Here is a 21,913-nt window from a genome sequence, read left to right as displayed (position 1 = left end):
CTGCTGGTGCTGGTTTCTTCTTTGTGAAAAAGAAGAGCGGTGAACTGAGACCTTGTATAGATTATAGGGGTCTCAATCGTGTCACGATTAAGAATGCCTACCCGATTCCATTGATTACAAAGTTATTTGACCGCCTCAAGGGAGCAACAGTTTTCACGAAGCTTGACTTGAGAGGGGCATACAATCTTGTGCGCATTAAGGAGTGTGACGAGTAGAAAACTGCGTTTAATACCAGAACAGGCCATTATGAATACCTGGTAATGCCTTTTGGCCTTTGTAACGCCCCGGCAGTTTTCCAGGAATTTATTAACGATGTCCTCCGAGATTTGTTGCAATTGTGTGTGGTGGTTTATCTCGATGATATCCTCATATTTTCCAAGTCCCTGGAGAGCCACCACACAGATGTCTGTCATGTGCTTCAGAAACTAAGAGAGAACAATCTCTATTGTAAACTGGAGAAGTGCGAGTTCCATCGTGAACAGGTTACATTCCTGGGCTATGTCACTGCTGGTCTTTCGATGGACCCAGAGAAACTTTCGGCAGTCCTACAGTGGCCTCGACCCGTGGGTTTATGTTCTCTGCAGCGTTTCCTAGGCTTTGCCAACTACTATTGGAAGTTTATTTGTAACTTCTCGTCTCTGGTCAAGCCTCTGACTGAAATGACCAGAAAGGACGGTAACCCACAGAGTTGGTCTCCGGAGTCCATTAAGGCCTTTGAGACTCCTACCGAGAAATCCGCTCGTGTGTATGCTAGTCCGACGGACAAAAACCGACGCAAGGGCAGCTATTGGCTACTGGCTATGAACTTCCTTATTATAGTCCGGTCGTACGTCATCACGTTCGAATCCGTCGGACTTTGGTGTGATTGTGTGTGGCCAAGTTCGTTCATTCGGAAAGTCCGTCAGAACTCTGTCAGAACTCCGTCAGAACTCCGCCGAAAGTCCGTCTGACCTAGTCCCTCGAAAAGTCCGGTCGTGTGTATGCGGCATTATTCTTACTGACCATAAGAATCTTACATTTTTGTCTGAGGCTAAGCGACTCTCTCCCAGAAGGGTGCGATGGGCTCTTTTCTTGTCGAGCTTTAATTACATTGTCTCATTCTTACCCGGTACTAAGAATGTAAGGGCTGATGCCTTGTCACGACAATTTTCCTCCACTTCCAAGCCGGAGTCGGCTCCGGTTCCTATGATTCCTCCTGATTTTATCTTGGCTACGGTTCGCACCAGTCTTACTTCTCCTTTGGGTGACAAAATTCTTGCTGCTCAGGTCCATGCTCCTCCTGATAAACATTGTGACCGCTGCTTTGTCCCAGAGACTCTCCGTACTGCAGTGCTCGAGACTTACCATTCTCCCAAGGCAGCTGGCCATCCTGGGAAGAATCAACTCATTTGGGCCATCTCCCAACAATTCTGGTGGCGTAGTCTATGGGCTGATGTTACTGCCTTTGTAGCTGCCTGTCCCGTGTGTGCTCAGAGTAAGACTCCACGACACCTTCCAATGGGCCACCTACAACCCATACCCAATGGAGAGAGGCCCTGGACTCACCTGTCTATGGATTTCATTGTGGAATTGCCCAACTCCCAAGGCAACACTGTTATCCTTATGGTGGTTGACCGGTTCTCAAAGATGTGTCATTGTATTCCACTTAAGAAGTTGCCCACCTCTAAGGAACTGGCTTCCATTTTTGCTCAGGAGATCTTTCGCTTACATGGGCTACCCAAGGTGATTGTCTCGGACAGGGGCAGTCAGTTTGTCTCCCGGTTCTGGCGAGCCTTTTGTGCACAATTGGGAATCCAGCTTACGTTCTCTTCTGAGTATCACCCGCAGTCTAATGGGGCCGTAGAACGAGCCAATCAGTCCTTGGAGCAATTCCTACGTTGCTATATTTCTGACCATCATAACAACTGGTCTGACCTATTACCTTGGGCAGAGTTTGCTCACAACAGTGCCTTGAATCCTGCCTCCCGATGTTTCCATTTATGGCGAATTATGGTTTCCAACCTTCCATGTTGCCTGACTCGTTTGTTCCACAGAGTATTCCTGCGTTAGAGGAGCATCTCCGTGGTCTTCGTTCCACTTGGATACAAGTCCAGGAGGCTTTGTGTCATGCTAATGATAGGTACAGACTCCATGCTGACCGCAGACGCCTTCCTACCAGGTTGGGGACAGGGTCTGGCTGTCATCTCGCAACCTCCGGCTTCGTGTTCCCTCACTGAAGTTTGCACCTCGGTTTATTGGGCCTTTCCGTATCCTTCGCAGGATTAACCCAGTAGCTTACGGGTTGGACCTTCCTCCGAGTATGCGCATCTCAAATGTGTTTCATGTCTCCTTATTGAAACTGTTGGTCTGTAACCGATTTACCACCTTGGTGCCACATCCTCACCCTATTCAGGTTGAGAACCATGAGGAGTATGAGGTACAATCCATTGTTGACTCCCAAAGGTTCCGTGGGCGCATACAGTACCTGGTGCATTGGAAGGGGTACGGTCCAGAGGAACGCTCCTGGGTTTCATCCTCTGATGTACATGCCCCTGTCCTCCTCCGCAAGTTCCATAGACGGTTTCCCCTCAAGCTCGGTGGCCCTCCGAGGGAGAGGGGTCATTGAGGAGGGGGTACTGTCAGGGCTGACTTAGCCCTCCCTCATCTGGGCTGGCCGCTCAGCTGTTGGCTAATTGCCATCTCTCTTCTCTCTCCACAGTTACCAGCTGTTCCCAATGATGCTCGTCTGACCTGCCTATTTAAAGCCTTCCAGCTCACTTCTCCTCTGCCTTCGCGTTGGTTACATCACAAGGAACCATCTCCTGCAGTTTGTTTCAAGACTGGCTTACTTGACATCCTTCCTGGCTCCTTATCCTGCTTGCAGTTGCTCTCCTTGGATCCCTGACTTCAGGCTTGGCTGATTACCTGATCTGGTTAATGAACTTTGGACTGGCTGACTACCCGATCTGGTTAATGAACTTTGGACTGGCTGACTACCCCATCTAGTTACTGGACTCTGGCTATGCTTGACTACGCTTTTTCTATTTTCCTTTTTATTTTTATTAATAAACAAGTGTGATTTGATTGTACTTCTGTCTCAGTCTGATTCATGGTTTCTGACAGTAAACACACAAATCCCGGTTCTGTCAGGGGAGAGGAGACAAATCGTGTCTTCCTACTAAGTAGGAACAACGATCTGTCTCCTCCTCTAGTCAGCCCCACAGTTAGAAACACACATAGGGAACACAATTAACTCCTTGATCGTCCCCTAGTAATCAGTGGCTATTTTTAGCTTTAATCGCTGTATAAATGTCACTGGTCCCAAAAAAGTGTCAAAAGTGTCTGATGTGTCCGTCGCAATGTTTCAGATCACCGCCATTACTAGTAAAAAAAATAATAATAAAAATTCCATAAATCTATCCCCTATTTTGTAGACGCTATAACTTTTGCGCAAACCACTCAATATCAATATACGCTTATTGCAATTTTTTAACAAAAATATGTAGAAGAATACATAGCCTAAACTGATGAAGAAACAATTATTTTTTGGGATATTTATTATAGCAAAAAGTACAAAATATTTAGTTTTTTTCAAAATAGTTGTTTTTTTTTGTTTATAGCGCAAAAAATAAATATCGCAGAGGTGATCACATACCACCAAAACAAAGCTATATTTGTGGGGGAAAAAGGACATACATTTTGTTTGGGTACAGCGTCACACGACCACTCAATTGTCAGTTAAAGCGACGCAGTGCGTATCCCAAAAAATGGCCTGGTCAGGAAGGGGGCAAATTCTTCCGGAGCTGAATAAAAGCATTTCATTTGAGATAATCTTCTTGATTTCAAAATAGCAGCATTCATGATCTTGTGAATCTTGTGAATGGTGCTGACGTAACTCTTTCTTTTGCCCTGTCTATCTATTCTATGGTAACTAGCCTAACATTATTATATATACTTTTCTATTGATTACATATTTACACAGTGATGCATCTGAGTGTTGCCAACTGTCAGTATTTTTACTGGCAGCCAGTGAAAGAGTGGGCACTTTTTCCTGCCAGTAAATGCCAGTGACAGGAAAAGCTTGCCAGCAAAAAATATGTCTGTGACGCTCGGCTTGCGTGGTTCTGGTCCAGAGCGTGCCTAAGAAATGTGTATTTTGACCTAATATCTACTAGACATGTGCATTCGTTTTCGTCCGAATGCATTTTTGTCCGAATTTCAGCTATTTTCGTTTTGACAAAGGATAACAAAAGCACAGAATCTGAAAAACGAAAGAACCCACATAAATAAATGCTTTATTTTCGTTTTAGTTGTTACAACAGTTCGATATAGAATAGGAGATTCGACGTGACTCTGACAATAACAATCTGTGTCTATAGAACCTGTGGTCGAATGTGCCTAACCTTACCTCTATTAGTCCAAGATTATATAGAGAAAATATTCGACAGAGAAAAAAGATTTGACAGAGAGAAAAGATTCTGCAAGTTACTGTCCTAAAAAGTGTTTGGGGACCTGGGTCCTGCCCCAGGGGACATGTATCAATGCAAAAAAAGTTTTAAAAACGGACGTTTTTTCGGGAGCAGTGATTTTAATAATGATTAAAGTGAAACAATAAAAGTGTAATATTCCTTTAAATTTCATGGGGGGTGTCTATAGTATGCCTGTGAAGGGGCGCATGTTTCTGGTGCTTAGAATTGTCCCTGCACAAAGTGTCATTTATGCAGGAAAAAAAGTCCTTTAAAATCACTCGCAGCTATTATGAATTGTCAGCTCCGTAATACAGAGAAAACTCATTGAAAGTCATTGATAAAAATAAAAATAAATAAATAATAAAAAAAAGTGTGGGAGTCCCCCAAATTCAATTACCAGGCCCTTCAGGTCTGGTATGGATATTAAGGGGAACCCCGCGTCAAATTTTAAAAAAATTGACGTGGGGTCCCCCTAAAAATTCACACCAGACCCTTTATCCGAGCACGCAACCTGGCAGGCCGCAGGAAAAGAGGGGGGGACGAGAGAGCGGCCCCCCCTCCCTCCTGAACCGTACCAGGCCACATGCCCTCAACATTGGGAGGATGCTTTGGGGGTCTGTGACCGCTCAAAGCACCTTGTCCCCATGTTGATGAGGAGAAGGGCCTCATCCCCACAACCGTGGCCAGTGGTTGTGGGGTCTGCGGGCGGGGGGCTTATCAGAATCTGGAAGCCCACTTTAACAAGGGGACCCCCCAGATCCTGCCCCCCCCTGTTTGAAATGGTAAGGGGGTATAAAAGTACCCCTACCATTTCACAAAGAAAGTGTAAAAAATAGTTAAATAAGATTAAAAAAGATTCCAGCGGTGCTAATCTCCACTCTTGCTATCCAGCGACGGATCTCCGGGGTCCAGCGATGGATGATCTGATCCAGAGCAGCGCAGCGAATCCATCCATCTTCTGTCTCCATGGAGGAGACACTGCGGGGATTCCGGCGGCCCGACGTTTGTTATATGCGGAGGGCGGGGCCACCCGTCACCTGACCCCGCCCCCTCTGACGCAAGGGGAAACCCGGGTTTCCCCGTGACGTATGGGTGACCCCGCCCCCTCTGATGTAACACAGGCAGGTTACATCAGTGGGGGCGGGGTCACCCATACATCACGGGGAAACCCGGGTTTCCCCTTGCGTCAGAGGGGGGGCGGGACAGTGATGGGTGGCCCCGCCCCCCGCATATAACAAACGTCAGGCCGCAGGAATCCCCGCAGTGTCTCCTCAGTGGAGACAGAAGATGGATGGATTCGCTGCGCTGATTCAGATCAACCATCGCTGGACCCCGGAGAGATGATCCTCCGTCGCTGGATAGCAAGAGTGGATTACCACCGTTGGAATATTTTTTTATTTTTTTTTATTTTTAATAAAGGAATTTTTCAAAAGTGTGTTTGTCTTATTTAACAATTTTTTACACTTTCTTTGTGAAATGGTAGGGGTACTTTTGTACCCCCTTACCATTTCAAACAAGGGGGGATCTGGGGGTCCCCTTGTTAAAGGGGGCTTCCAGATTCTGATAAGCCCCCCGCCCGCAGACCCCCACAACCATCGGCCACGGTTGTGGGGATGAGGCCCTTCTCCTCATCAACATGGGGACAATGTGCTTTGAGGGGTCACAGACCCCCAAAGCATCCTACCAATGTTGAGGGCATGTGGCCTGGTATGGTTCAGGAGGGAGGGGGGGCGCTCTCTCGTCCCCCCCTCTTTTCCTGCAGCCTGCCAGGTTGCGTGCTCGGATAAAGGGTCTGGTATGGATTTTTAAGGGGGACTCCCATGTCAATTTTTAAAAAATTTGACGCGGGGTTCCCCTTAATATCCATACCAGACCTGAAGGGCCTGGTAATTGAATTTGAGGGAACCCCACGCTTTTTTTTTTTTTTTTTTTTTATCAATGACTTTCAATGAGTATTCTCTGTATTACGGAGCCGACAATTCATAATAGCTGCGAGTGATTTTAAAGGACTTTTTTTCCTGCATAAATGACACTTTGTGCAGGGACAGTTCTAAGCACCAGAAACATGCGCCCCTTCACAGGCATACTATAGACACCCCCCCCCCCCCCCCATGAAATTATAAGGAATATTACACTTTTATTGTTTCACTTTAAACATTATTAAAATCACTGCTCCCGAAAAAACTGCCGTTTTTAAAACTTTTTTTGCATTGATACATGTCCCCTGGGGCAGGACCCAGGTCCCCAAACACTTTTTAGGACAGTAACTTGCATATTAGCCTTTAAAATTAGCACTTTAGATTTTGAACGTTGGAGTCCCATAGACTTTAATAGGGTTCTAAATTTCACACGAAGTATGCTATATACTAGCACCGTCGAATCTTCTTTATACATTCAACAGACACTATAAGCCTTCAAAGACAGATTCGACCGTAATTCATGTGGATTTTCAGACGAATGCAATTTTTGAACGAAAAACGATATAAATAAAAACGAATTTCAGGAGTAACTAAATAAATAAATTTTTCGGACGAAAACGAAATTCCGAAACAAAATATTTTACTCTGCACATGTCTAATATCTACCATAAATAACATTGCTAAGCACATATTGTACTTGTTTATAGCCTAAATACTGAAATTTGCAATTAATACTTCAATGTAAAAACTTGGCTATGCCAGTAAATTTTGGGTGCCGTGTCAATAAATTTCTATCTGGTAGGTTGGCAACACTGATACATCTGTTTATGATGCAATATAGGTATAGAATATAGTGGAGAGTAAATAAAGTGTATTTGTATATGTAATTGATTTCATTTTACTGTAAGGCCGCGTACACACGCGCGGACTGTTCGCCCAACTTTGTCCGCTGAACAGTGTTTGGGCGGACAGTCCGCTCGTGTGTGGGTTTTCAGCGGACAGTTTCAGCGGACAGTTTGACGAACAAGGTTTTTCGGAAATTCCGTAAAACTGTCCGCTGAAACCTTGTTTGAGCGAACAGTCCGCCCGTGTGTAGGCTTGTTCGTCAAACTAAGTTCCGCGCATGCTCAGAAAGGATTTACACGCCGAAAGTTATAATGCAGTGTATAGGACGTCGTATGTTTCGTCCCATCGTACGTGCCGTTCACGTCATCGCGCACGGTTTCAGCAAACTGTTCGTTCGTCGTGTGTGGGCATGTCCGTCCATGCTAATTTTGAGCGGACTGTTTGCCGAAACTGTTTGACGGACAAAGTTGGGCGAACAGTCCCCGCGTGTGTACGCGGCCTAAAAGTTATATAGTGATTGTCATTCATGTCTGCTGCTTATTATGATATATAAGTTGTTTGCTTTGACTCTCAGTATTGTCTGTGCTAACCTGGGATTTCCTTTTTGCGACCTTCGCGTTATGCCTTTTTATACATATTTTTCCACCCTCTTTTCTTATGCCTTTGTGAGTTTCCACCCGGCCTGCAGTTTTGGTTACTGAAGTCCCCCATTCCCTCATGAAGACTGAGGAGAAGAATAAATTCAACACCTTCGCCATCTCACCATCCTTTGTAACCAGATTCCCTTCCTCATTCTTTATGGGGCCAATATGGCCTGTCCTCCCTCTTTTACTGTTTATATACTTAAAGAATTTCTTGGGGTTTTTTTTTTTTTTTGCTTTCCTCCACTATATCTTTCATGCTCTATCTTAGCCGCTCTAATTGCATCCTTACATTTCTTGTTGCATTCTTTGTAAAGTCTGAATGCTGATGATGATCCCTCAGGCTTGTATTTTTTGAAGGCCTTCTCCTTTGCTTTTATATGCATTTTTACATTGGAATTAAGCCATCCAGGACTTCTGTTCGCTCTTTTACATTTATTTCCCAATGGGATGCACTTGCTAGTGCACTTATTTAATATGCTCTTAAAGCAAACCCATCTCTCCTCTGTGTTATTTGTTCCTAAGATTTTATTCCAATTTATATTTTTTAGCAAGGTTCATAGTTTAGGGAAGTTGTCTCTTTTGAAATTGCGTGACTTTGTATTCCCCTTATGTTTCCTATTTGTGTGATTTATACTGAAGCTAATTGACCTGTGATCGCTGTTTCCTCACAGTATTTACTTTATGCCCAAAATGTGCACTTGTCCAATGTAAGTTAATTGGCTCCTGTATAAATTAGCGCCAGCATGTGTATGTATGAATGTGTGTTAGGGCCCCCTAGATTGGAAGCTCCCTGAGGGCAGGGACTAATTTGAATGTGCAATATTTATGTAAAGCACTGCGTAAATTGACAGCTCTATATAAGTACCTGTAATAAATAAGTTAAATAAATAAACTTAGATACTTTGAATTTACTATGTGTGGTTTGCTATGTGTATGCTTAAGCACTGAATGTAAGCATTGGGTAAGGGGTGGTGTGTCTAAAATACAAATATCATTGTTCTTTATGTCTTTGGATCTATCTGACCACTTTAAGGTGAATATATGATACAAATTTGTCTTCCTACATCCATGCATACAACTCAAATCATAGTGAAATTATAAATTATGTTGCATACATAGGTAGACATTCACAATGTATGCACAATACATACAATGCATGCATGTGTTATTGTCTCGGCGATTCTCATCACCTACCTGGCTGGTGATTCACAACCTGATTTATATCTGCACAATATAAGATAAAAATAATAATACAGTTAAAATGTGTCATCTTTTATGTTAGTGTTATTTGTTCCTAAGATTTTTTTTTTTTTTTTTTCCACAAAATTTTTTATTAAGGTTAAGTAGTCATACAGAGAAATACAAACAATGGAGTAAGTATAGCATCAGAATATACATGACACAATAAGGCATTAAAGCGTAGATAAACAGTTAATAGTTCAACATCTTACTCCAGAATTTAACCAATTTCCAACCGTGGAAAGAATCACATTAAAGATCTTAGTTACTGATATAGTTGAATCTAGAACCAACCTTAAGGGTGCATTAACTAGAAAGGAGGGAAAACTAAGATATTCTGAGCCATCGAATGGGAAAACAGATCAAGCAGAAATACATATTATGGGGGAAAGGAAGGATGGAAAAGATAAAATTTAGAGGGTAGGGGTAACACTGAAAAGGGTATAATCTAGTGTATGAGAATTATTTAACCAAATTGTGAGGAGTAAGCGTCAGTAAGTTTGAAACGGCGCCAGTCCTGCCATATTTCTGAAAATTTTGTGACTGTGTCATTGGATATGCTAATTAGTTCTTCAATGGTTTCGGTGTTATTTAATCTACGGAACCATTCCGCTATGGTTGGTACTGTAGAGGATCGCCAATGACTTGGGATGCATTGTTGCGCCGTGTTAATCATGATCATATTGAGTGATTTAAAGTAGCGTGTCCTGGGGATTTTGGTGTAGTGAAGTAGGTAGGAAGCAGGGGAAAAATTATTGGTTTGGGATGTTACAGCCAATATGGTGTCATGGACAGATCTCCAGAAATTCTGAAGGGCGGAACACGACCACCAAATGTGAAGCATGGTCCCTTCCGCCTTGCCACAGCGCCAGCATAAGTTGGAATTATTATCTGAGAATTTGTGAAGCAGGGAAGGGGTTCTATACCATTTGGATAGAATTTTGTATCCTCCTTCCTGAACCGCTACATTAAGGGATCCTTTGAGAATATAAGTACAAATGGTTTCCCACTCAGAGTCAGAAAGTTTGATAGCTAGATCTTGCTCCCATGAGGAGTAAGGCTTGCTGGAGAACGCTGAATCGCCCATGAAGAGATATGTGTACAGGATGGAGATGAGATGTCTTTGTGGTTCGTGTTGTGTACAAAGGCTTTCTAGGGTGTTCAGATCTCTTGTCCAATAGTCTATATTATGTCGTCCAGTCAAGAAGTGTTGTAGTTGTCTATACGTCCAGTCGGAGATGTGGGTAGGGGAAGCCGTGGTATTCAAATCAGCCAATGATCTGAAATTCCTTCTCCTGTCGAAGAATTGCCTAGCAGTAAGATCTGTGTGGGGCCAGGAGTTGGCCAGATAAATAGGACTCTTGCCTGGTGGAAAATCGGGATTGTTTCTCAGTGGGGTAAGAGGACTCAGCCATGGGTGCGGATATAGTTTTTTCAATGCCTTGTGGATAACAGACAGTGTGGGCCCAATCAGCGGATGTTGCTTGTACTGTATCGATATATGGCGTGGATTTATCCAGGGCAGTGATCGAAGATTTTGTGTAGAGACAAAGTGTTCTAGTGGTACCCAATCTTTTACATTTTGGTGAACATTCCAGTCCACAATCCTGGCTAGATGTGTGGCCCAATAGTATCGACGTAGGTCAGGAAGAGCAATTCCACCTTTGGTTTTTGGAAGGGTAAGGCGTGTAAAACTTATTCTTGGCCTTTTATTTTGCCATATAAAAGCGGAACATACTTGACGGAAAGAATGGAAAAAGGACGAGGGAATATTGATCGGAATCGTTTGTAATAAGTAAAGGAAGCATGGAAGAATAGTCATTTTAAGGAGTGCGGCTCTACCGAACCAGGACACTTGTAGAGCTCTCCAATTCTTAAGGTCTGATTTGGTGTTTTGCAAAGTTGGGAGAAAGTTTTCCTTAAAGAGGTTGGAGAGGAACGTCGGTATTTTAATTCCCAAATAAGTGATTGAGTGTTCAGCCCAATTAAAGGGGAAATTTGCTTTACATTGCGTTACCATCTCTGCGGGGAGAGTTACATTCAGGGCAATGGATTTGGAGTAATTTATTTTAAGATTGGAGATGGATTGGAACATCTCCAAGTCGGAAAGAAGATTGGGGATGGAGATATGCGGGTTGGTTAAGAAAAGAAGAATGTCATCCGCAAAAGCTGCTAATTTATAAATGCGGGTATTGATGGAAACGCCATTAATATCTGGATTCAATTTTAGTTTATTGAGAAGGGGTTCGAGAGTGAGGACAAAAAGTAAAGGTGAGAGGGGACAACCCTGTCTCGTACCATTGTGAAGCCGGAAGGCGTTTGACAGGTGGCCATTGACCCGCACTCTGGCGGTCGGTTGGGAGTACAGAGCCCGAATATATGAGATAAATAAGCCCGGCAGTCCTATTGCTTTGAGGACCGAGTCCATGTAATCCCAGGCCACCCTGTCAAACGCCTTCTCGGCGTCCAGGGAAAGGAAGAATCCTTGTTTTTTGGTTGAAGTCAGCCAATGGTGGATGTTAAGCGCTTTAATAGTGTTATCTCTACCTTCCCGTCCTGGGATAAATCCTACTTGATCTAAAGAGATCAAAGACGGGAGAAGCGGCAACAAGCGATTCGCTAGAATTTTAGCATAAATCTTGACATCCACATTAATGAGTGAAATGGGGCGGTAATTCGTGACCAGGGAAGGATCTTTGTCCTCTTTCGGTATTACTGTGATGTGTGCTTCAAGCATATGAGGGGGGGCATGGGAAGTGGAGGCGAAGGATTTATATGCTAGGAGAAAGCGGGTCTAAGTATGTCTGTAAATGTTTTGTAATATGTCAAAGGAAGACCGTCTGGGCCAGGTGCCTTCCCTACTTTCATCTCTTTGATTGCTTTATCGAATTCTTCTTCGGATAAGGGAGTATTCAGCTTTTGGGCATTTTCCTGAGAAATACGCTTAGGGCCAAATTTGGAGAGAAATTCGTTAATCTTATGCTGTCTCACCTCCAAACTACTGGGCTTAGTGGGCCTAGAGGGAATGTTATAAAGCGTTTGGTAATATTCTTCGAATTTTTGGGCTATATCTTCATTTGAGTTGTAAGCTTTACCCTGGTTATCAGTAATATGATGTACAGTTGAGTTGAGTTTCTTACTTTGCACTGCTCTAGCCAGAAGAGAGCCAACTTTATTACCCTTTTCATAAAAGAGTTTATTTCTTAAGACATATTGTCTCCTGATCTTCAGGTTAAGTTCTTCTAATAATTGTTTCCTGATTTGTGTCAGGGATTGATAGGTCTGTATTGCAAGTGTTTGTTTGTGCGTGGCTTCCAACACGCGAATTTGGGACATAAGTGTTGCTATTTTGGCCTGGCGTTCTCTTTTAAGAAGAGAGGATAATTTGATAAATTCCCCTCGGATTACAGCTTTATGGGCTTCCCATTGGAATAGTGTGGAGGTGTCAGGGATTTCATTAAGTCTGAAATAGTCTGTAAGACGAGTTTTTATGCTTGCCACGTTGATTGGGTCTTTGAGCAAGGCAGAATTAAGTCTCCACGTTTTAGATTTGGTTACAGTTTCGGGAAATTCCAGAAGAATGGATATTGGATGATGGTCAGAAAATGTCATAGGTTCTATTGTGGCCTTAGTCAAGAGGGGTAGGTCAGGTTGTGAAATAAAAAAATAGTCAATTCGGGAGTATTTTTGATGAGTAGGGGAGAAATATGTATAATCTTTTCCCTGTGGATTCAGCGTTCTCCAGGAATCATGTAGCAGGATGTTTTGGAGTTGCAATTTTATTTGTTTCAAAGCTTTGTATGGCAAGGCTGAGGAACCAGAGGAGGAATCTAAGATAGGGTTCAGGGGGACGTTGAAATCCCCCCCGAGAATGAGGATGCCCGATGAGAAGGAAGACAAAAGATCACAGATAGAACGAAAAAAAGTAACTTGTTTTGTGTTGGGAGAATATATATTAGCAATTGTGATTGGTTTGGAGTGAATGGTCCCTTTAAGAAATAAGTATCTCCCTTCAGTGTCGCTTAGTGAATCTATTAGTTGAAAGGGTGTGCTTTTAGAGATAAGGGTCGACACACCTTTTGTTTTGGAGTGGCTATTCGTCGAATGAAAGACCGTGGGAAAATTTTTATCCGACAGCTTAGGAATTTTGTCTGTCAGAAAATGTGTTTCCTGTGCAAATATTATATTCGCTTTCAATTTATGGCATTCTCGCAGGAACTGGGATCTCTTTTCCGGTAAGTTAAGACCTTTGACATTAATGGAGACCAGTCTCAGCGAGAGCGCCCTGGAATGTGTCTTGTATGAAGGGGAGTCCATTCTATCTTCAGATGTGCGAGAGACGCGATAGAACACCCTAGAAATATAATGACAGGGGTCGACGAAAAGACTAGCCAAAGGAGTTTATACTACGTTGTGAAAGAAAAACACTAGGAGAAAAAGGGGACAAAGGAATCCGGGGGGTAAAAGGGTCAAAAGAAGGGGGGGGAGTACTAGTCTCGAAAGATCTTACAGCCGTAGATTATATAGAAGTGCAGTCGAGACTAGTGAGGTAATCGATTTCTCGGAGGTTTGTAGCGAGAACCAGCTCACTGTGTCCGATGCAGCAATTATAATGCAAAGGACTAAACCTAGACAGGTGTGAGATATTCCAAGAAGTAATGGAAGTAAATGTGGTATGGTTGAACAGAATATCTCTGTGTGAAACGTCGTCTGGGTTATTGAGGAGAGTAAATACAAGATTAAGAAATGCTGACAGCTGAACGGAGGGAAGGGTATGAATGCTGAAAATGGAGGTGTGAAAGATGTAAGCTGCCTAACGACAGTCTAGATTCTTGTCAAAACAGTTAGAGGAAACACCCAAAAAAAAAAAAAAAAAAAAAAAAAGGAGTGTATATCGGCTAATGGATCTAGTTAGTATAAAAGACACTTCGTCTGCAGGCACGAGTAGGAGAGGCAAAACAGGATTGAGGATAAAGGATGCAGACCTGAGGCCTAGTAAAGTTTATCTGGAAACTCTAATTGACGCAATCATGCATAAAACATTGTCAAGGCGAAGAGGTATTGAGAGATAGAAATAAAAACCCATGAAATGGAGCAAAACATGGAAGAAGGGTTACGCAACATCAGAACTAAACCGATAATAAACTTCAATTTCAAACTAAAGTATTTTTGTCAGACTAAACAGGTATCTTGTGGCAATAAAGCAAAACTAGCTCTTTCCCAAATTGAACTAGGATAGTCTCGAGGACGAGTCAAGGACCTACCATTAGCAATACTCCTATGGAGATTGTAATATCAGAGTTGTAGGGGAAATGATAGACCGTGCTCAAAACAAAAACAAAAAAAAAAAAAAAAAAAGGCATTTGACTTGTGATTGGTGTATCAAGGTATTAATACACGGGACAAGATCCATCAGACTCAGTACGAAACTTAAATTGCATGTTTGTGACCCCCCCATTAAGAATAAGGGGAGAGCGTGAAAATGACCACATCCTAATGGGAAATAGAGGAGGTGACGTAACACAAGACTCTTAAAATGGTAGATGCTAACCATGATGTCAGTAATCTAAGATAGGACACAGATGGATTCATTTATGCTTATTAAGTCACCCCTTACCCCGGGTATCCAGTAAGCATCTGGGTGATCCTCAAAAAAATTAAATAGATCTCTTTGTTTCCTGGCAGTAGAGGACCCAATGTAAAGAGGGGCTTCTGAGCACAACATAAATCATGAAAAACAGGAATCATAGTTTCCCTCAGTTTCGGTAACAGTTAAAAACTGGGGGGAGGGGTATTCCACAAGGACCACAGCGCATATTAGTGAAGGGGATAGAATGAAAACAAATGGTCCCCCACTTAATTGAGCAGCTCACTGAGTACCCAAGACAGGTCTGGGGTAACATACAAAGCCTGGTTAGTAAGTTATGTGTATTCTCTAGCTAAGGAAAATGCCCATGAGACGTTGCATTGGGTCCATGTGAATTACACCTATGAAAGGAATAGCATACTTTAAGAAAGAAAAATTTTCATCCCAACATAAAGGTTTGTAATGAGTACGTTGATAAAAATCCCAGATTAGGCTACAGAATAACAATCTCTGAGCAGCTTGAGATTTACAAAAAAAAAAAAAAAAAAAAAAAAAAAAAAAAGGGGAGCAAGTTTGCTAGTAATAAGTCCCCGAGACCTAATGTGGCCCAAAAAAAAACCCGAGCCAATAAAAAGAAAAAAGAAATACGATGGGAAAGAGGTGTCAGTATATCAACAGAAGAATCCCATTTAGCAACTCCAAGAAAGGGTTAATACCACTGCATTTCTGATCAACGATCCCGACGAGCTCTTCTCGTGGTCGGCGCTTTCATCGGACTGGAGTTGTGGGTAGGATCGTTACGGAAGCCGTGAGGTTGATCAGGTGAAGGCGAACGTTGTCTGCGGTTGCGATGTTCTTGAACTTCCATCGGTTCGTATTCTTGCTGGTGACGTCTCCCGGATTGTGGACGAAATTCCGCGTACCAATCCGGTACATCCGTGAAGGGAATCTCTAGGGTGGCACAGAAGCGTCGGAGGTCCTCCGGGACTCTCAGCAAAGCCGAACGGCCTTGCGCAGAAGCAGATAATGCGAACGGATACTTCCATCTGTACTGTATGCCCTTGGCGCGCAAAACCTCCAGAAGTGGGCGGAGTTCCTTGCGACGTTGAAGCGTTATGGAGGATAGGTCTTGAAACAAACGAACTTCTGTATCGTTGTACGTCAGCGGGTGTTTCACCCGCGCTTGTCTGAGAATATCTTCCTTAAGCTGATAGTCTATCACACAACAGACCACATCCCTGGGGGGGTCCGTCTCCTTGCCTCGTGGGCGTAGGGCGCGATGAATGCGCTCCAATCCTATAGGGGTGAGCGGATCCCGATCCAGGATAGCGTTGAACAGGCCCGTTACCTCAGGTCTCAAACGATCGGCTTCGACCGATTCAGGGAGTCCGCGGAGACGAAGGTTATGTCGTCTACCGCGGTTATCAAGGTCCTCCATGTGGCGATTCAGATCTCTAAGTTGCAGGGTATGAGTATCTATAACCTGGCAGGACCGACGAAGTACCGTGGAATGTTGTGCAGTTCTGTGTTCAACATCTTGTACTCTGTTCGCTATCGTTTGAATGTCTATGCGGAGCTCCGAAATAGCCGCCGTTAATGTTTGCTTAATATCATCCGCAACCGATCTAAGATCGGTAAGACTGGGGTGGTGTTGCGGTTCGAGTATAATCTCACCAGTAGCTGAGGGAGACCGTGAGGATTGTGAGGTGATTTGAGGTGATGGCGGGCCTCGTGTGGACGCCATATTGCTGGCCTGAGAGTGGAACATCTCAGGGACGTTTTGACTCGTTCCGTGTGACAAATCTCGAGGAGACCTGGATCGGGACGAAGAGGATCTACGGGAGGATGTTCCCATGTCGGTTTGTAGACCGTGGGTTCGAGTTTACCTCCGGTATCTGCTGTTTTCCCTCCGTTGCAGCAGGAGCTCACAAGTTAGGCTGCCATTCTCCTCAGCGTCCAGGCCACGCCCCCAAGATTTTATTCCAATTTATATTTTCTAGCAAGGTTCATAGTTTAGGGAAGTTGTCTCTTTTGAAATTGCGTGACTTTGTATTCCCCTTATGTTTCCTATTTGTGTGATTTATACTGAAGCTAATTGACCTGTGATCGCTGTTTCCTCACAGTATTTCCTCTATGCCCAAAATGTGCAACGTAAGTTAATTGGCTCCTGTATAAATTAGCGCTAGCATGTGTATGTATGAATGTGAGTTAGGGCCCCCTAGATTGGAAGCTCCCTGAGGGCAGGGACTGATTTGAATGTGCAATATTTATGTAAAGCATTGCGTAAATTGACAGCTCTATATAAGTACCTGTAATAAATAAGTTGAATAAATAAACTTACTTACTTAAACTTTGAATTTAACTATGTGTGGTTTGCTATGTGTATGTTAAGCACTGAATGTAAGCACTGGGTAAGGGGTGGTGTGTCTAAAATACAAATATCATTGTTCTTTATGTCTTTGGATCTATCTGACCACTTTAAGGTGAATATATGATACAAATTTGTCTTCCTACATCCATGCATACAACTCAAATCATAGTGAAATTATAAATTATGTTGCATACATATGTAGACATTCACAATGTATGCACAATACATACAATGCATGCATGTGTTATTGTCTCCGCGATTCTCATCACCTACCTGGCTGGTGATTCACAACCTGTTGATTTATATCTGCACAATATAAGATAAAAATAATGATACAGTTAAAATGTGTCATCTTTTATGTTAGTTTTACTTAAGGAGATTTCTAGACTATATGGAAATCAATATATATATATATATATATATATATATATATATATATATATATATATATATATATATACACACACTATACATATATAAACCCCCACCCCCCCTACAGTAACAAATAAATGACCCAGACTTCATCTTCCTTTTATACAATAACAGGCCTGGTATCACACTGCTGTGTATTTACAGTGCTAACCAAGTGAAACCTAACCAGGAAAAACTATAGTATTGGCACAATATTAAACATTACCAGCATTTGGCGATGCAGGCAAGAACAAGAAGGGGCAACAAATCCACAAACATTCCAGAGACATGCAGGACCACTTTAGAAACAGCAGTTGATTTTTTTTGTTCTTTTACTATAAAGTTTTAAAATAAAGTTATTTAATATTTTTCTCATAGCTATGTTGGCCAGTGCTACATTTTATACCCCTTTCACACTGAGGCAGAAATGGTGCCTGTAAAGTGCCTGAAAACTGCCTCCCATGCTGTTCGAGTGTCTAAGCCAGAGTGCTTTCACACTGGAGTGGTTCCCTTGCAGGACGTTAGAAAAAGTCCTGTAGGCAGCCTTTTTGGGGCTGTTTGGGAGCGATGTAAACAGCGCTCCCAAAACGCCCCCACCCATTGCAATGAATGGGCAGCACTTCTTAAGTGGCAGAAAAGCGATTCGGAAAGCGCCGAAACGCGTAACTCCAGCATTTTTAATTCATTCTTTGGGGTTAAAAGCTCCCTGCTAGCGCTCAAAAAGCTCCGCTAAAACAGCGGTAAAGCACCGCTAAAACAAGTGCCTCTTTACCGTCAATGCACGGGCAGCCCCAGTTTGAAAGGAGTCTTAATGTTTTTATTGGTAACACTATTGACTATTCACAAACTCTGTGCTGTATAAGGTTAATTTGTGATTGGCAATATTGGATATGGATAGCAGCCTATACCTTTAAGGTGTTCTAAACGTTTCCCACTCTATCCAAAGATAATAAAAATGTTCTACTTTAACCCCCTGTCTACCAAGGTAAAAGTGATCCGAACAGATCTATATCACATTTACGGGGCTCTAAAGGTGCACCCCCACCCCACCAATGAAGTGGAGGGCAGGGGAGACATTGGAGGTCTAATATAGCCCTGATGTCTGGATAAAGAGGACCTGTCACCCGCTAATGCTATTGCATGCGAGGATTGTTATCTCCCTTGTAATAGCAGTAAAGTTAATGAAGAAAATGTTAAATATAGAGCTCACCCCCAGAGGGGCCGCTGAGTATATGACCCAGGTATCTCTGGTTAGTACAGAGACTGCCATCCATAACATATTTCCATGCACATAGACAACACATGCTCAGTCTAGGAGATGTCTTTTTAGAATTTACTGCTAATTACGTTACAACAGAAATGGGGTTTGTGGGTTTTAGGATACTCCAAAATGATCAATAGGAGGACAAACGTCTAGCACAAATCTTTATAATAGCAGCCTCACATAAAAGTCCAAACCAGCTCTAACTCACAATATCCTAGGAGCTGTTTACCACCCAGCTTCCAAAGGTAGTTCCTCAGTGAGGAATAATAGATACTTCTCCAGATCCAGGACTTCAGAACAGTGCCCTCCAGCAAAAAATCCCTTAGTAGGCTTCTATATGCCCTCAGCCCAGCTCCTGCTGAGGCCCAGACTGCAACTCTTGTTTCTTTCTAGCTTCCTCCCAGAGGCAGCAGCCCCAGGAGAACTGGAACCCAACTAGCAGAGGAAAAACACCCTAAACGGGCCTCCAAAACATTGTGTGTTCCTACTTAGTAGGAACAACGATCTGTCTCCTCCTCTAGTCAGCCTCACAGTTAGAAACACACATAGGGAACACAATTAACCCCTTGATCGCCCCCAAGTAATCAGTGGCTATTTCTAGCTTTAATCGCTGTATAAATGTCACTGGTCCCAAAAAAGTGTCAAAGGTGTCTGATGTGTCCGTCGCAATGTTACAGATCACCGCCATTACTAGTAAAAAAAACAATAATAAAAATTCCATAAATCTATCCCCTGTTTTGTAGATGCTATAACTTTTGTGTAAACCACTCAATATCAATATACGCTTATTGCAATTTTTTTTAACAAAAATATGTAGAAGAATACATAGCCTAAACTGATGAAGAAACTATTTTTTGGGGATATTTATTATAGCAAAAAGTTTAAGTTTATTTTTGTTTATAGAGCAAAAAATAAAAACCGCAGAGGTGATCACATACCACCAAAACAAAGCTATATTTGTGGGGGAAAAAGGACATACATTTTGTTTGGGTACAGCATCGCACGACCGCGCAATTGTCAGTTAAAGCAACGCAGTGCCGTATCCCAAAAAATGGCCTGGTCAGGAAGGGGGCAAATCCTTCTGGAGCTGAAATGCTTAATAAAAGCATTTCATTTGATATAATCTTCTTGATTTCAAAATATCACCATTCATGATCTTGTGAATCTTGTGAATGGCGCTGACATAACTCTTTCTTTTGCCATGTCTATTCTATGGTTACTAACCTAACATTATTTTATATACTTTTCTATTGATTACCTATTTGCACAGTGATGCATCTGAGTGTTGCCAACTGTCAGTATTTTTACTGGCAGCCAGTGAAAAATTGGGCACTTTTTCTTGCCAGTAAACGCAAGTGACAGGAAAAGCTTGCCAGCAAAAAATATGTCTGTGACGCTCGGCTTGCGTGGTTCTGGTCCAGAGTGTGCCGAAGAAATATGTATTTTGCCCTTATAGCTACCCTAAATAACATTGCTAATCAAATATTGTAGTTGTTTATAGCCTAAATACTGAAATTTGCAATTAATACTGCAATATCTTAACTTTTGGAAATACCAGTAAAAACTTGGCTGTGCCAGTAAATTTTGGGTGCCGTGTCATTAAATTTCTATCTGGTAGGTTGGCAACATTGATACACCTGTTTATGATGCAATATAGGTATAGAATATAGTGGGAAGTAAATAACGTGTATTTGTATATGTAATTGATTTAATTTTACTGTATAAGTTATATAGTGATTGTCATTCATGTCTGCTGCTTATTATGATATATAAGTTGTTTGCTTTGACTCTCAGTATTGTCCATGCTAACCTGGGATTTCCTTTTTGCAACCTTCACGTTATGCCTTTTTATATATTTTTTTGCACCCCCTTTTCTTATGCCTTTGTGAGTTTCCACCCAGCACGCAGTTTTGGTTACTGAAGTCCCCCCATTCCCTTGTGAAGACTGAGGAGAAGAATAAATTCAACACCTTCGCCATTTCACCATCCTTTGTAACCAGATTCCCTTCCTCATTCTTTATGGGGCCAATATGGCCCGTCCTCCCTCTTTTACTGTTTATATACTTTTTTTAAAAATCTTTTTATTAATTTTCCAGAAACAAAAACATACAACAGTGGACGTGTCCGTCCATAACACTGTCCACAACCAGTCTATCTAACAGAGACCATCTAACTACAACAGCCCCTCCCCCCCCCCCACCCACCTCTACCAGTCACATCTCATTATGGGAGCCATCCCAACCTGTCATATTCGGAGTCACATGTTTCCAAATCTATTACCCAGAGCCTCATGCATTGCTGAGAATCCCAAGATGCCTCAGGTGATGCGATTCATAAGTATGGCAATGTGGTACAATCAAAACTCTGTGCCCTGTACCTTCAAGACCCCCCCCCCTCACCCCACCGTATCCCTGGAGTTACACCAGGAGTGCCATACTTTGTCAAACTTTTTCCCACAGCCTCTACTCTCATAAGTAGCTTTATAGTAAGGTAACATTGAATTCACCAGACCCTTCCAGGCTGTAACGCTCTGAGCCTCCGACTTCTTCCAGGCCAGCAGGATAGCTTTCCTCCCATAGAAACAAAGGATAGTCAGCATCGTACGCATGGCCCGTGCAGGTACTACGTCATCCACTAGTCCCAAGAGGCACACTTTGATGGTCATCGGTACCGGAACTGAAATCAGCTCCGAAACACATGTAACTACATCAGTCCAAAATCTCTGTATGTGAGGACAATGCCAGCACTCCATCGAGGCCGAGGGGAAAATCCTGCCCAGTCTAGCCGGAGTGTAGTAACTCCTATGCAGAAATTTGAATTTAATCAACCTGTCTCTCGCGGATACTAGGTGTTTGAAAGGTCGGGTCCATAGGTCGTCCCAGTCCTCCCCCTGCACCTCCGGAACTTCCCGTACCCATCGCTCCCTACACGGGACAATAGCCTTAGGAGTTAGCTTAAACAGTTCTTTATAGGTCGCGGACAAAGGTTTCACCAGGTCATCACCAGACAGCAAGGTCTCGAGAGCCGAGGGTAGGGATTCCACCCTCCGCTCGTGAAACTGCACCTGAAAAGCGTGTCTCAGCTGCAGAAACCTAAATTAGTAATTATTTGGAAGATCATGTCGGGATTGCAGCTGTGAAAAAGACTGTAGCTCGCCCCAGGACATTATGTCCCCTAGCTTCTT

At 42.8% G+C, this 21,913-nt stretch overlaps 1 long non-coding RNA gene across 1 annotated transcript in view; it reads right to left on the bottom strand.

The window, feature by feature from the left end:
* LOC143963660 (uncharacterized) overlaps window positions 1–17,363 on the bottom strand; it is a 41,969-nt gene extending 24,606 nt beyond the window's left edge. The window contains exons 1-2 of the long non-coding RNA XR_013271015.1: window positions 17,328–17,363; window positions 9,052–9,081 (exon numbers count right to left, since the gene is read on the bottom strand). This is a non-coding gene — a long non-coding RNA (uncharacterized LOC143963660). The remainder of the gene's footprint in view (window positions 1–9,051; window positions 9,082–17,327) is intronic.
* Between the last annotated feature and the right edge of the window lie 4,550 nt (window positions 17,364–21,913).

The sequence above is a fragment of the Lithobates pipiens genome, unplaced genomic scaffold (assembly GCF_037356315.1).
Source record: "Lithobates pipiens isolate NorthernLeopardFrog02 unplaced genomic scaffold, aLitPip1_a1.2 Scaffold_8, whole genome shotgun sequence".
NCBI lineage: Eukaryota > Metazoa > Chordata > Amphibia > Anura > Ranidae > Lithobates > Lithobates pipiens.
The sequence above is the reverse complement of the archived record's forward strand: the minus strand, read 5'-3'. Positions and strand labels throughout refer to the sequence as shown.